Raw genomic sequence first — 15,062 nt, 5'->3', positions numbered from 1 at the left:
TCATTGAGCCTTCCCTTTCACTCCATGTCTCTTGCCACCCTAAAAAGGTGAGAGAAGAGCTATGGCTGGTCAAGCAGAACATACATGCTGACTTGCTTTGACATCCACAAGCACCAAGTTTGAGAGTCCTTTCAGGAGGGTTAAAGGCAGTGTCTACACACCTGCCGCTTCTGAAAAAGCATTGGTCATGAATATCATTCACAGTCATCTTCAAATTTACTCTGAGACATCAAAAGACTCCAAGTTTGAGGGACAAGTGAAAAAACTGTTTAAGGCTTATGCCTACAGGAAACAAAATGTAAAAAAATTCCATGATTTTAACATCTATTTATTTTCTGTATTAAAAACCTCACTGCACTCCTTAATACTTTTTAATTTTGCAATAGATGGACAGCTGTACTGTGTGATCCCTCACACTACAGGGACAGGAGGCCAAAGGTACAGTTTCAGAAAGCCATAAAAGTGGCATGAATCTTCAAATATTCCTTAAGTAAACCCAAAGAATTTCTTATACTTCCTATTATGCTTAATTTGCTTGATAAATATTTCTGTTAAAGAATGTAAATTTTTATACAGGCACAAAAAAATAAAAAAGAACTGGTATTAAAAACTGAAGCAAAGGAACACAAACCGCAGGTGCCAACAAGGAATTTAAAATTTATTTGAGGAATTCTGCCAACTAATCACAAATGAGCTCTCTTAGGAACACCAAAATTAGGTTAGCAGTTTCTTGTGAACATCAGGTAAAGAAAAAATGCCCCAAAACCACAACAAAACTACTGCCAAGAAGGCTGTAGTTTATGCTGCTTTTCTTCTGATTTCAGCCATTGCTAATTAATATGAATCATCATCCAGGTCTCTCTCTCCCTTTGAATCAAAAAGGGGTAAGATATCTCCAACATGTTCTCCCACTCCCCCAAAAACCAAAACCCAAAGGAAAAAGTGTTATATAAAAGTTAGCTATATATACAGGCAATGGCAGGTGCTACACCTCCAATCCAAGCATGTGGCACGCACTCAGTTTTAAGCACATCAGCAAAGGTAGTCTGCAAAATTATAATTCAGAGATAAAGTTACTTGAGATCCACTCAATCCTTTTGTTTTAATACAGTGTATGCTTTACTTTGCCTCTTTAGCATATGTGGTAATTGCTCTTTTAAGTTCCTAAAAAGTAATTATTGACAAAAGGACATCAGAAATTCCTACACCAGAGAGTGAGAGGGAATAAGAAGCCACCTTAAAACAGCAGTCAATGCGTGATGCTCTGGGTGAAGCCCCAAGGCACCGCATTTCAAGCGGTAAGCCACCGCATGCATGTCAGAGAATAAAGTCACAAGAAGAGGAGAAAAAAAAAACTCTGACTCCCATCTATAACATGAAGGGACCATTTCTGACATTTTTGGTTTATACACATATTGCACACAGGCTGCCAGTGTGCTTCAGCAGCCAAGGTCAGTTATCCTGGAGGGCATCTCTATCTCCAGGAAGGTTTGAGACTTGGCCAGGGTGGAAGGGGTGAGGGTACAGGGAGTCACTGGGCTTGTCTGTTTGGACAGCACTGATAATGCTTTAACCATTGCAAAACAGGGAAGAGAAAACAGTGCTAAATGCTTCATACTGAGCAATGCTCCAGCTCTTATCACTTCTTTTATAGAGGACTTCCCTTGTTTAATTTTTTTTAAGAGATTAAAAACAATACACAAAGAAGTCAGTGTATTGCTTAGAAACATCTGCCAACATTAACATAAGAAAATTAAGAATATTTTTAGGATCATCCTCTATTACACCTGTTTATGCATCAGCAATTTCAAAACAGCATAGATCAGCCACAAATCAACTCTAACAACTAGTCTTCCAGACAGAGCAATCAAAGTATATATATATGAAAAATACCTGAGTCACACTGGTGGAGCTGACCTCCAACACAATTTGAATGTGTTAAACTTAATTAGAAGGTGTTGACAAGTACACAAACATTTATTCCATATAAAAAGATAGTCACCTTTGAGATCTTGAGCAGCAGCAGCCACCACACTACCTTGGACCTCGCTGGCCAAATGAACATGCAATGTGTCTAGCTCTAAACTCCCACCCATTCTTCCTCTCCTCCAAAACCACTCAAGTATTTAAGTATTTGAGGTTGGTAACACTGGTTTCCAGTCTTGCCACCATCCAAATTTTACTCAGGGCCAGGATGCAGAAGACTAAAGGAGCTGGCATTGTCTGGAGTAGGCAATGATCTCCTGCACTTAATGCTGTTTGTTGCCTCATGTCCCAAAGTTTCTACCAAGATAATACATATCACACCCTTCAGAAAAGGAGTTTTTATTACTTTTCTCTCTATCTTTTTGACAATAACCTAAGTTTAATCTTGTGCAGCCCATTTAAACAAATATTCAATGTGAGTTGAATATTTGGTTTGAAATTTGGCCAGGTGATGATTTTGAAACACATCCCCCTCATCTTGCCATTGGAACTATTTTACTCAAGGTGCAACCAAAACCAGAAAGCTTGAGAGCTTTTCACATGACTTAAATCAAAACTGGAACAAAAGTTCTGAATGCTTTCAACTCTCACTCTCTCCCCCATGGGAGCTTAAATGTTGGAGCAAGTGGCTCTAGTTTCTGATTAAATAAAAGCAAATAAATAAAAGCATGCACCCTTGTGAGCTGGTAAACCTCACCTCAGCGGCCACGGTAAGAGCTGTTCACCAGCACTGCCAATAGTACCTGGGCCGGACTGTGTGTGTGCCCATTATTTACTGCGAACAGGCAAAACTTCCCATTTGTCCACTCAAACCAGTGATCAGATTAGTAGTAAGCCTTCACTTTGAAATATCTCTTGCACAAAGTCCTTCTGCTCTGTAACAATGCCTATCTGAATGAGCTGTGTTACCCAAGGGTTGCTTCCAAACTAGGAGGGGCCTTTGCTCACTCTGAGCTGCAAACAACTCAACCTACAGTGATAATCATACTGAGTGAAATAAAAATACAACTAATTTTCTGGGGCTGGGCAAAAAAGTAATCTGTCTTTTTATTTTTTAATCACCGTGAATATAAGCAGTTCTGCAACATTATCATCAGAGCATTGTGAACACCCACTAGCTCAGGGATAAACAGCTCATTTGTGTTGGGAAATGAGAGGATTTGCAGGCAAGGCAAGGAAGATGAGCAGTGCAGAAGACCAAGGTAAGCAAACATGAAGACAGTATTGCTGTAAGCAGGGTCAGGGGAACAGAACAGATGAAAGAGGGACAACTAAAAGAGCTTCTGTCAGTCATAGCTGGTGCCACGGAGCTAGAACAAACACCCAAAGAAAAATCAGAGGAGGAAAACAGTGGTAGCAACAGCCAGAGTTGGAAGAGAGACTTTGAACAACTTTTCTGGTGGGAATAAATATTAAAGGTTAAATTAAAAAAAAAGAAAAAAAATAGAAAAAAAATAAAAAGAGCAGCCTGACATTGCCCCTCCCATGGTGACCTTCCCCTGCTCAAACCTCTCTACCACTTCCTTTTACACCAATGGACTGTTAAGGCTTCCTTTTTCTTTGATGGAATAGATACCCAGGAGGTCCTTCAGGCACAGCAAGCACTCAGCCCAGCCATCTCCCTGACCACCAGTCAGTCAGGCAGCACACAGCATGCACTCAGCACCTCAGACACTTTGCCACAGCTACCTGTGAGCCAGAATTTCCTAAACTAAACATTAATATATTACACATTAAAGTAGGTACATGCAGGTATAAAATCTATACTTTCAGCTGATCTCCCACACTGGACCTCTGAGCTAGGTAGGTGATGTGAGCCACTGTCTCTTAGAAGCAGCAACAACTGCAGGATGAGTCCCACGTGCACAGGTTTGCTGATGGTAGGGGGTTTATCTTGTGCTCCAGTTGTTCTGTGTTTTTTCAGGCATATATTAATTTCAGTACCTAAACCACTAATTATGAAATTTTCATTATGTGTGTGTTTGGAAAAAAATAATCAAATAGCGTAGGAAGATTAGACCTTAAAAACACAAACTACAGCAAATCACATGCAGTACATCAGACACCTATAACAGCCCACACACAATGACAGAGCCTCAGAAACCTAGTGGAGAAGAAAACACCTTCTGGGTATAAAATTTTAAGCACAAGCTTTTGTCCCACAGCTCCTGTGAGGCTCACCTGCATGGCACAATCCTCATTTCAATCTTCATATTTGCTACCAAACATTAACTTTAAAGCAGGTAACTTGGCTAATAGCCAAAGCATTGCCAGGAAAAGAAACAGAACATACACAATGCATCTCTTTGCATATGCTGTTTACTATGGATTTGCTTCACTGTTTTAACCAAAATGGGATACAATCTTGCTGCTTCAGGTTATATGGCAGTATGAAGTGTGAAGGACTGGTGCAAAAAATTCACTAGAGGGATATTGAAAACCAGCTCCAGCTTGAGGAAAATGAAGATAACTGGCAACAACTGAAGATCTGGCACCAAATAAGCAATTTAATTAGCCGACAGGTGGAGTGAAGTAATTATTCCTCTCTGCAGCATTTGTGAGACCACATCTGGAGTACTTGGTCTGCTTTGGGAGTCCTGGGAAAAGGAAGACTGACGTACTGGAGTGAGTCCAGTGGAAATCCAAAAAGCTGCTGCAGCACTTAACATATGAAGGCGAGATTGAGAGTTGGGTTTGTTCAATCTGTCCTGGGAGATACTCAAAACCTGCCTGGATGAGGTTCCACCTTTGAAATTATCTCAATTCTGTTCAGGGAGATTATTTCCTTCAAACCTGTATCTTACCTCAGAGATGTTAGAAGAACTATTACAAAGTAGTTTAATGAAAAAGTTAATAAAAAGGTACTTCTAGGAGGAAATGTTATCTCTAGAGAGATCAGTTACAGAAAATAAATTTTTATAATATGATTGGGTAAAAACCCCATAGGTGATCATTCCTTTAAACAACACTAGGTGTTTCTCCCCATTGTCCTCCACCCCCTTCTTAAAGTATGATGTGGAAGAGTTCAAAGCTTATCACAATTTAAAGACACTCAGCAAGTTCCCATACCAACAATCATGAAGTAAATCTACATGATGAAGTTTACTTCCATTTTCAAGATATTTTCTCAGAAATTATAACTCACAGTGGCAACTGCTGATTATGGAAGAAATTCTTATCGCAGTTTGGGGTACCTACATTATTGGCAAACTCATTTTATTCCCTTTGCAGAATTGCTTACATCTACATTTTCTTAATACTTCTGTGATATTTCACTTTTGGAAGAGAGTGTCAACAACAGTCCAGTGGCATTAAGAAATCCATAGATATGTATTAAAACTTCAAAATTAAACTTCAACCACAAGCTCTCTGCTTACTTTGGTAAGACCTCACTCATCAAGAATTACTCTCTAATTCTTATGGTGATAAAATTTGAATACATCCTTCTTTAAAGAAGGTAGATTGAAAATAAACATTGCATATTATCACAGCACCATTGCATACTACCATAGCACTGTGTCACCTTAAAGTTTGTGGGTAGCTGTTCTAGATGAAGCTCCTATGGAACATATTAACTTGTCATTCATGGGGCAGATAATGCAAAAAAAAGAAAACAATAACAATAATAGTAAAAAATATTAAGTTTAGTAACAACTAAAAAAAAACCCAAAAAACTAGTTTGAGTAGTCTGATGCTATGAAAATGAACATTTATCTAGTTAGCCCACTCTTTTTGGCCATTGCTTTCTTGCCTCTTCTTTTTTATGCCAAGAAGTGAGGTACAGCCTCTACAAGACCACACAGATACGCTCACAGCAACCACGAACATGTCATGGTGGTTTTGGAAGCAGTGCAGGCACATGAGCACAGTGTTCCTCTGGGCTGCTGGGGCTCTCCTGAACCTCACATGTGAGCTCCTCTGCCCACCTTAGCATAGGACTGTGCAGGCACTTGGGTATCTGGGGTCCCAGACTTGCCCTACCCAAGGAAATAAAACCAAAGTAATGCTGTCCACATGCAGGCCCAGATTGTTCTCAGCACAGTCCTGCTGTGCCACACTTGCTCTAAAGAATGACAGATATCTTCTGCCAGACTCCAACTGACATGACAAATCATGGAGGAACTGACCACAAAAGCAAGGTTAAGCTGACTCGTTTAACACCTACATCTATACACTCAGCTTCATAAAGCAGAACTGCCTACTGAACTTTACTGCGTGGGGAGGAAAAAAATTCCCCCAACCCAAACAATGTAACCTCACGATTTTGAATTAAGATTTGCTGCAAGAGCAGAGACAAGCTTACCTCACCCTTAAAGAAGCCACTGAATCACACTAATGGTCAGTGGTTAAAAAAAAAATATCTATAAATGCAAGAATTTTTTTAAACTTTTTACAGGACCAGCAGCAAATTGCTGTGAATGTCGAGTCATCAAGCAGTGCAAAGTGATGCTCTCCCCACCCTGCCAGCCATGACTGAGGAGGAGGAAAAGGGACACAGTCTTCCCTGCACACTTTTATCTGCAGCCCTATTTGTTCCTTTTTGGCAGCCCCACTTGAACATTAGGACAAGGAGTTCTGCAGTTTTTAGGCACACCAGTAATGCTGCCCTAAGCAAGAAAGACAGTCAGTGCTTGTCTTCTACCTCCCCCAGTGCACAAAAGGTCACTTCCGACCTTCAAATGTAGGGGAAGTTTCTTCTACAAGGTCACAACATTTAGCAGCCCTCTTCTCAGGCAAATTTTTGGGCTCACTACTTTTCCTGCAAAAGAGAAACTCCTAGAGAGGTGCTCAAAAGAAATTGAAGCCAATGCTATGTGTGGGGTTTTTTGAGAGCATACAACCTGCTATACTGAGAGTTAAATCTGGCTCATCACCTTGTCAGCCCCTGCACACTGATCTTATCCCAGTTGTAGGCTGATGGGCTTACAAAGTTTTTCAGCAGTGAATACAGCTAATAGAATGGGTTTCATTAAACACTTTTTTTCTCCTTTTAAAGGTGGTTTGCCTTGGCCTTTCTGAATAAAATAGAAGAGATATTAAAAAATAAAAATAAAAATCCAAAAGCTATTTCTCTTCACAGGTCCAAAGTAAGAGGTCTTATGAATATAAAAATCACTGACCACTCAAAGATACCTGTAGAATTTAATATTTGGAAAGAAAGGCCTGCATATTTAGCCAAAGATTGTAAATTAAAATTATGAATAACCTCAGATACTGTGATATTCAAAAGATTAGTTTTAAATAGTTTTATTCCTTCTTGAAGAGAAAGAAACCAGCAAAACATTTTCAATTAATTTGGAAATGGGACTGAGAGTGTTTCTTGATGAAATCACCAATTTAAATGCTGCACAGAGTGATAACATCCAAAATTTTCATAATCTGTTTGCTATCTCACAGATTAACCCCAGAAGGAAATTTAGGAGCTTTCAATTACTTCCCAGAGAGGAAGATAGGCAACAGAACTGGCATTTTTGCTGGTGTTTAGACAAAAATGTTGCTGGATATGGATATGTAATTCAAAATTTATTAGCATACAGTGACAGCATACAAGAGGACCTGTTCACAGGAAGTCCTAAAAGTATGCAAGAGGTCATTAATTTCACCATAATAAATGCTCTCCACCATTAACCTCATCACCAAGAACAAACACTGAGCATTTACATATAGTTTAAGACAAGAAAGAGCCAAACTGCCTACTCAGACAACAGAGGTTTTCATCCCAAGTCTCAGAGATGCTCTTCTTTCTTGGAAAAAAACATATCATAGCTGTCTAGCAAGGAGGTGCCCATAAATAAAAACCAGTCCCAAGAACAAACAAATATGCTTTCTTTTAGGATGAGAGTTTGGTTTTGCATACACCTGCTCAGCCCCTCGGTCCCTGGGGTGAAAGCAGCTGGCTGGAGGACACAGTTATCCCCATCTTCCATCACCATCATCACCAAACAGGGCTATGAGCTGGGCTTCTCTGCTAAGCGCTAAGAAATGACCAGGTACAGGATGAAGCTATGTGCACAACACTTTCATCACCCACTGTGGTGGCTTCTGGCTTGGAGAACTTCTGAACTAACCAACAACAATTCTTCTCAATCATTTTGGTCAAGAGCATCAACTTCAACTATAAGCTCCAGAGCAACTCTGTGGTTTAAAGGTCAGGTACAAAAGGGGAAAAACATACATGTTAAAAAAATGAAAAAAAAAAAAAAACCAACAAAAAACCCAACACAATTATCTGTACATTGTTATCAGCAGCCAAGATAGGAAATACACAATATTCTAAAGTCATGCCAGGAAAACTTTCAGAGCTGTCTTTTTTTAAGTGGTACAGCTGCAAGTCAAAGATCAACGTTACGCAAAGTGCTCTTTCACACACAGGTTGTTCAAAAACAAGGGAGGTTGAAAGGTCTTTATTAATACAATAAAAAACCTTCAAATGAATGTTAAAGTTTATTTGTTAAAAACCAGCAAAACAAAAAGACCCAACCCCACCCCCTCCCAATCCACAACAAGTAAAATAATATAAATTGTTAAGAAAAAGGATGCTAGGAATCACCAGACAGGTCATCAGGGAACTCTCATGAAATGGTAAAAATTTTCTTTAAAAAAGCACAAACTTGAATGGGCATTTAATATTAATCTTCATTTTCACAGCTTGTTTAACTTCTGTATAGAGAATATAGCAGATTTAGACCTGCCATGATTGAGATTATCTGGCAAAAATATTTTCAACTTGGACTATACCAAAAAGGATCAAGAACTATTTTGGTCAAATCTGTTAACAGAAGAAAACTAGAGCCAAGAGGAAAAGGACAATTTTAAACAGAGAAGATATTTCATGCAAGCCAAGCCAATCATTTGAGGTTTCCTCCTTACTCCTCCCAAAATCACTAAAACAAGAGTTATTTTCATGTTAAAGTGGTGCCAAACACTTCTTTTCTTTTAAAGCAAATGTCCTCAATCATACACACACAAGGGCAGCTTCCTCTGCCTGTTTCAGCCAGCTCTTCCCTCAATGTCCCTCCACCCTGCTACTCTTCCCCTTCTTCATACATTGTCCTGGTGCTATTACCATCACTTTAAGCTTCAAATTCACCACTGTGAGCAACAACACTTTGGTGAATAAAACAGTACTTTCCAAGCATTTTTTGGAAGATCCAGTACTGATGGTACATTTTGTCTGAAATGTAAGGTCTCAATTTCAGGTTAAAATCGTTCTTACACAGCCAAAGCTTTAGATGTCGATCTGTCTTTTAGAGCTCCCAAGCTGCTGCAAGGGAGTTTGGAGGATGTGCAGATGATCTTCCAGAGGCCACGCCAAGAGCTGTGAAGCAGAGCTATGTGAGGTAGAGTCTTTTTGTTCAGGGCTGGTTGGCAATAGTGCCTTTGTTTTAGGGAGAGCAGACTAGGTGCTCTCACAACACAGGATTCGATACTATTAAAAGTACCTCTGGCTCCTCTGAGGAGCTCTGACTGGGATCCTTTGTACTTTAAAGCACTGAACACATCACTCACAGACACTTCTCAACATCCCTCCTTTCTGGCTGTAGCCACAGGGAACCTAAAGCAGGATGGAACAAAGAATTTCCCTAGGCCAGAAAAGGCCTCCAGTCATTGTTGCCTCCTAAAAAATCCACCAAAATAGAGTAAAACAAATAAGCACGGAAGGGTCACCTTCCCCATTCTCATCAAAACATTCTCACATTGCAGCTGCCTTGTAGAGTTCATCACATTAAGCCACATCTCAGTATGATGAAGGAAGGGGCAACTTTCAGAGGTGCAAGACTTCCTTGAATCAGGAGAAGCTGGGCAGAAAAATGTGAGGTAACCTCTCCCTATAGCACCTTGTCACAACCAACATTGTCCATTCAAACTGGGATGTCTTTGAGACAAAAAAGAAGTTGCATTTTAGGAAGGGTAAGTTTAAAATTAATCTGCTATCCTCTTTCCTCTTGAAAAAAAGATTTAACTTGGACCATCTAATTCAAATCAGTTGATACTTCCAGGCTATATTTTTTGATAGCTTTTTCAGATTAAAAACATTCATTCAAATTCATGGTATATGAGGAATAGAGCTGGTCAGAAAAAATCCGACAGTCATTTTCTGCACGATTATTTAGTTCTCTTGACACCTTAAAGCTCTGCAAAACTGCTGCTGATTTTATAGTCCAGTAAAAAGTCAAGGTGTCAAAGGTTCTGTTTTGCTCCAAACAGGTGGCAGTATTTTGAGTTGAAATCCTTGCTTTCACAGCAAGTTACCATTTAAAACAGTCAGAAGCAAGATGAGGCATCATGTTTTGACTGACTTGAAATAATATGATTTTTCACCTCCCCCAGTAAAAGCAGTGATACCGTTCAATTTTGTTTCCGTTCCAAGTGAACTAAAGTTCCGAAAACGCTCTACAAAATGTGATGTTTTCCTGCAGCCAGTGGTAAGGACAGCATCAGGGTACTTCTCGTTGGCTGCAACTCCTGTAAGGTCAGGCCTGTTTCCAGTTTCAGGGCTCAAGGACACCTCCCACAGACAGGTTTAACTTGACCACTGTCAAACCGGGAGGCAGAAACCAGAGCCCTGCCTGAGCCAGCAGTGAGACTGCCCTAGAGCACAGTGCTAACGGGGCTCTCGCTCCCTGAGGAGTGTCACACACGCCTCGCATGCACCAAAACAGCTTCAACCTTTCATGTTTCATCTGCACCTGTCATTTCTCTGTCTGCAAGTCAGGCACTAAGGGCAAAACCTATGACAGGATGCAAATGCTAGAAATCCCAATTCTTCTACACCTGCATGTTTATTGTCTACTGAAATGCAAAGCTGGTTGGGGATTTTTGTTTGTTTGTTTCAGTTTTTGTAATCTTGTGGGGGGGGTTGTTTGTTTGTTTGGGGTTTTGGTGTGTTTTCTCTTTTTTTTTTTTTTTTTAATATAAGTTATTACTACCTCACCAAAAGAAGGTTAGGTTTTTTAACCTCTAATAGCTAACCTTAAGCCACCGTGATACCAAGTGAGACACCCGCCAGGCAGGCAGATGCAGCCCTGAAGTTTCACCTCCTTCTGAGGTGCTTTGCATTGGGTGGCCCTGGCAGCGTCTCCCTGGCCGCTGGGAAGGCGGCTCTGAGGTGCACAGTGCCTTCAGCACAGCACAGCAAGCAGCCACAGCCCCGGCAAAGGAGAGCCACATCTACAGGCTCCACAGCTCAGGGTGCTCCTCACTGAGGCACGCAAACCCTTTTGTGGGTTTCGCCTCAAGTAAATGGCTGACTTGCACAATACAGATCCGTAGGCCTTTTGTCACCAAAGGAATCCTTAATTGCTGGATTTCAATGAGACTGCTCGAGTGAACTAGATTTGTCAGTTCAAGTCCTGTTTTTGGAGTAATGGGTCAAAGCAACTTGTGAAGACACTTCTGTGGGAGCTGCAGGGGTGGGAGAGGGCCAGGAGTTACTGGTTTTCTCCCTCTGAAAGGAAGGTCACTTTGACAATACACACTGCCAGCAGCAGACTTGCCCATAAAGCAAATTACAAAGCACTGTCCATGACACAAGCAAACACCATTATTATACATTCAAAGTAGTGCCCAAACTGAATTAAGCAGAACTTTACAGAACAAGTTTGAATCAAATATTAATGTGCACCCCAGAGAGAAGGACGAAGGGAAAACACATGGCTCCAACACTTTTTCTCCCTGAAGTAAAAGCACAGTCATGCAGCAAGACAGAAAAGTGAAGGTGCTGTTAAATAAAAGTAATTGGGCATAAGATGGCAAATAGCTCTATACTTTGCTTAAGACAATTAATCATATGATATTGTAGATGTACCATATTACAGTGTGAAATCATCACAAATGTGCTGGACAGTTTTCGCTCACCTTAGCCACAATTTTATTCAACTGTAAATCAGTGCCAATGATACCATGTCCAGATTAGTATATTCAGCTGAGCCACAGGGCCAGTGGTCACAGACACCCTCACCATATCAGACTCCACTTATGATTTCAGATGACACCATTTAACTATTTCACATAACAGTATTGTGGAATCTATATCAGTCTGTCAAAAATAACTAGTTCCCCAGCAATTTTTTCTTACTCATATGAATTAGAAATTTATCACTGGGTCCTAACTTTTAAAGACACTTGTTAAAATGATTAATAATCAACTTTTTTATACCACCTTACTCATTTCTGGCTTACACTGACTGCCATGCCCATATGCCAAAGTCATTTGTCCCTCACTGAAGACACGTACTTACTCAATACCAAAATAATTTCCAGAGAAAGCTGTTCAGGGTTTTATACTTAACTGGTACTTTATGCCACTATGTCTTTCACCAGCAGGCAACATAGAATTTCTGAAACAACATGCCTGACGCATAGACCACAAAACACCACAGCCAGTGGCCTACCATCAGACAACTTCATACTGAAAGTTATTTATTTTGCCAAAGACAAGCCATGCAGAGGAGGCAGTAATTTGTTGGAGGTGGAGAGGAAGGATGCTTACAGGCAACCCTTTAAGTATCTGAACATTTCAACAAATCTGCAGTCTAGAATCAACAAAATACAAGTTTCTAAAGCATTAATTAGGCTATCTTTCTTTCTCTTTTTCATCAAAATTATAGCTTTTTGGGGTTAAAAGGGCTCAAGAAGGTAACCAGTATCTTTTTCACAAGAGATACCATTCTTAAAATGTTCTTATATTGTGAAATGACACTGACCTACTGACATCCATCAAGTGCTACCAGCTTTCTGAGCACACACATCAAGGTGCTGAAAACTCCTGAATCACTGGGGCAAAGGTAACAACCTTTCCACTTTAGTGATACTAAATAAATGTGCAACTGCAAAAATGAACTGTAGCCCCTCCAGTTTCCCACTGGGTCAAGCAGTGGCTAAAATGGATGTAACTGAGAAGTTGGAGATGTTGCCTTCCCTCCCTTCCCACTCTGGTATTTTTCTTCTGCACTCCTTTGTTCACTTAACAGAACTTTGTTTGAAGTGTGTTTTTACTCCTTCACTGCATGACCAACCCACACAATCAGAAGACAGGCTTACAAAAACCACAGATCTCCAGCAGGGAGCTCAACGGTGGGTGTAATATTGGACACAGCTCTCCATTCATCACGCACATTCTCTGCATTTCAAGTTGACAGTGTCCCTTTAGCTTACTGTTCCTCCTCATGGGAGACCAGACCAGTCAAACCTAATGAAAACACTTCCTCCACCAGCATATAAACAAACAGATCCTCACCTGAAACTGTTCTTAGCTTCCAGAACGCTAGTTAAAAAGACATCAAGACAAAAAGAAAAAGAAAAAAAAAAAAAAAAGAAAAAAAAAAAAAAAAAGGTGGGGTGGGATCCTAAAAAGTGTTACAGCTGCAAGGATGGTGGAAGGAAGGATGTGGGAGTTAAGGAGGTTGTATACAAGGAGGAAAATGACAAGGTCTCAAAGGCGTTCCCAGTCTTGCATGCATTTCAAAAGCCCGGTCCGCCCTGGTCACTGGTTATTTAGCATTTTAAGAATCAGAGCATATCAGAGTGATGGATGAGCAACTGCAGAGGGTTGCTTTCCACTCAGCCCAAACCTTCTCCACCAGCACCTACTCAGCCCTGCCCTCCCCGTCACTGCTGAACGGACCAAGGTATCATGGGCTCGCTCCCACAAAGTGACCCCCTTCCTTGGCCAGCCCTCTCCCAGAGCTCACGCACACGCAGAATCCACACAGAGCAGAAATCAGGCGCGATCCCGAGGAACAGAGGCCAAACTGAACAATATTAAGGAGGTCGGGCGACACGTACACTGTGGCTCTGCAGACGCAGCAAAACGCTGGCACCCATGGTGTGGCGTTTGGTATCTCTCCCTAATCTCAAATGTAGCTGAAAAGGAACTGGCACCAGATCAGCGGCCTCGTCTGGGAAGGAACAGAGAGGCTCTAGGGGAGACACAAGAAACAAGCCTCTTTTCACATCCTACCACCCTTGGGCATTTTGTGCGTCCCTTCTTTCTTCCCTGAAAGAGGCCTTTGTCATAGACGCGCAAATCCTATACGATTTATTTCAGAGGGAGAGAAGGTCTTTTTATTTATTTCCCCCCCGCCCCTTTTTCGCAGTTCGGCGACAACAAATACGTCCCTGTGCTGCGCCCCCTCCCCTCTCCCCGGCCGGTGTCCGCGGGGGCGGGGACCCCGACACGGGCGACCCGCGGGCACGCAGGGGCCGCGCTCGGGCGGTCGCGGGCGCCGCCCCCGGCCCTGCCCGCGCTGCGGCCGCGGCTCCCGGCGGGGGAGGCGGGCGCGGGGTCCGCGTGTGCGTGCGCGGGGGAGACCCGCAGCAGCGCGGCCGCCTCCCCTCGCCGGGAGCCCCCGCACCCCGTCAGCGCTCGGGCGCACAAAGGAAACAGACCCGCCGCAGCATCCATCCATCCATGCGGGCAGGCATCCCCCCGCCCCCGCTCCCGCTCCCCCGGGCGGGCTCCGGCCCCTCCGTTACCTGAGGCGGCTGGGCTCGGCTAGGCTCAGCGCAGCGCGGGGCCGGGGCGGCGCCGCCGCACTCGCATCCTCCTCGCTCCGCTCCTCCGCCGGCTGCCCCCGCCCGCCCGCAGCGAGGGGCGCCGCTCCGGGCGCCGCTGCCTCTCCCCGGGGCAGTCGCGCTGCGCCGAGCCGCGGCCGGGCGCGGAGGCGGCGACTCCGTGCGGCGGCACAGCCGCAGCCTGGGCAGGGATGAGCTCGCACGGGCTGTCCGCGCTGATGCTGCTGCTGCTGCTGCTGCTGCTGCTGCCGCCGCCTCCGCTCCGCCCGGGCGAGCGCGGCTCGGGCGCTCCCTCCCACCGGGGCTCCTGACAGATGGCGCAACCGCAGCGCCGCCGCCGCCCGGCCCCGCTCGCCCGCCCGGAGCCGGCTGCCCCCCCGCCCGCCTCGCCCCTCCGCGGGGGCGGCCCCTGACTGACAGCGTCGGCGGCCAATGGCGAGGCGCGGTCCGCAGCAGCCGCCGCTCTGATTGGCGGGCGGCGGGGGAGGCGGGGCGCGCGGCCGCGGGCGGGCAGCGCCCATGGACGCCCCCGGGCAGCGGCCGCCGCTCCGGGCGCCCGG

The 15,062-nt window shown here is 43.5% G+C and overlaps 1 protein-coding gene across 5 annotated transcripts in view; it reads right to left on the bottom strand.

The window, feature by feature from the left end:
* The window catches only part of FYN (FYN proto-oncogene, Src family tyrosine kinase), a 136,986-nt gene extending 122,164 nt beyond the window's left edge, over positions 1-14,822 (bottom strand). For 3 of the 5 annotated variants that reach the window (XM_021555485.3, XM_021555486.3, XM_021555487.3), the window contains exon 1: positions 14,464-14,641. The gene's annotated coding sequence lies outside the window, so the exon portion shown is untranslated. Of the gene's footprint in view, positions 1-14,463 lie in introns of all 5 variants that reach the window. The other 2 variants (XM_077782269.1, XM_021555488.3) reach the window with 1 other exon arrangement.
* Between the last annotated feature and the right edge of the window lie 240 nt (positions 14,823-15,062).

This window comes from Lonchura striata, chromosome 3, assembly GCF_046129695.1.
Source record: "Lonchura striata isolate bLonStr1 chromosome 3, bLonStr1.mat, whole genome shotgun sequence".
Taxonomy (NCBI): domain Eukaryota; kingdom Metazoa; phylum Chordata; class Aves; order Passeriformes; family Estrildidae; genus Lonchura; species Lonchura striata.
The sequence above is the reverse complement of the archived record's forward strand: the minus strand, read 5'-3'. Positions and strand labels throughout refer to the sequence as shown.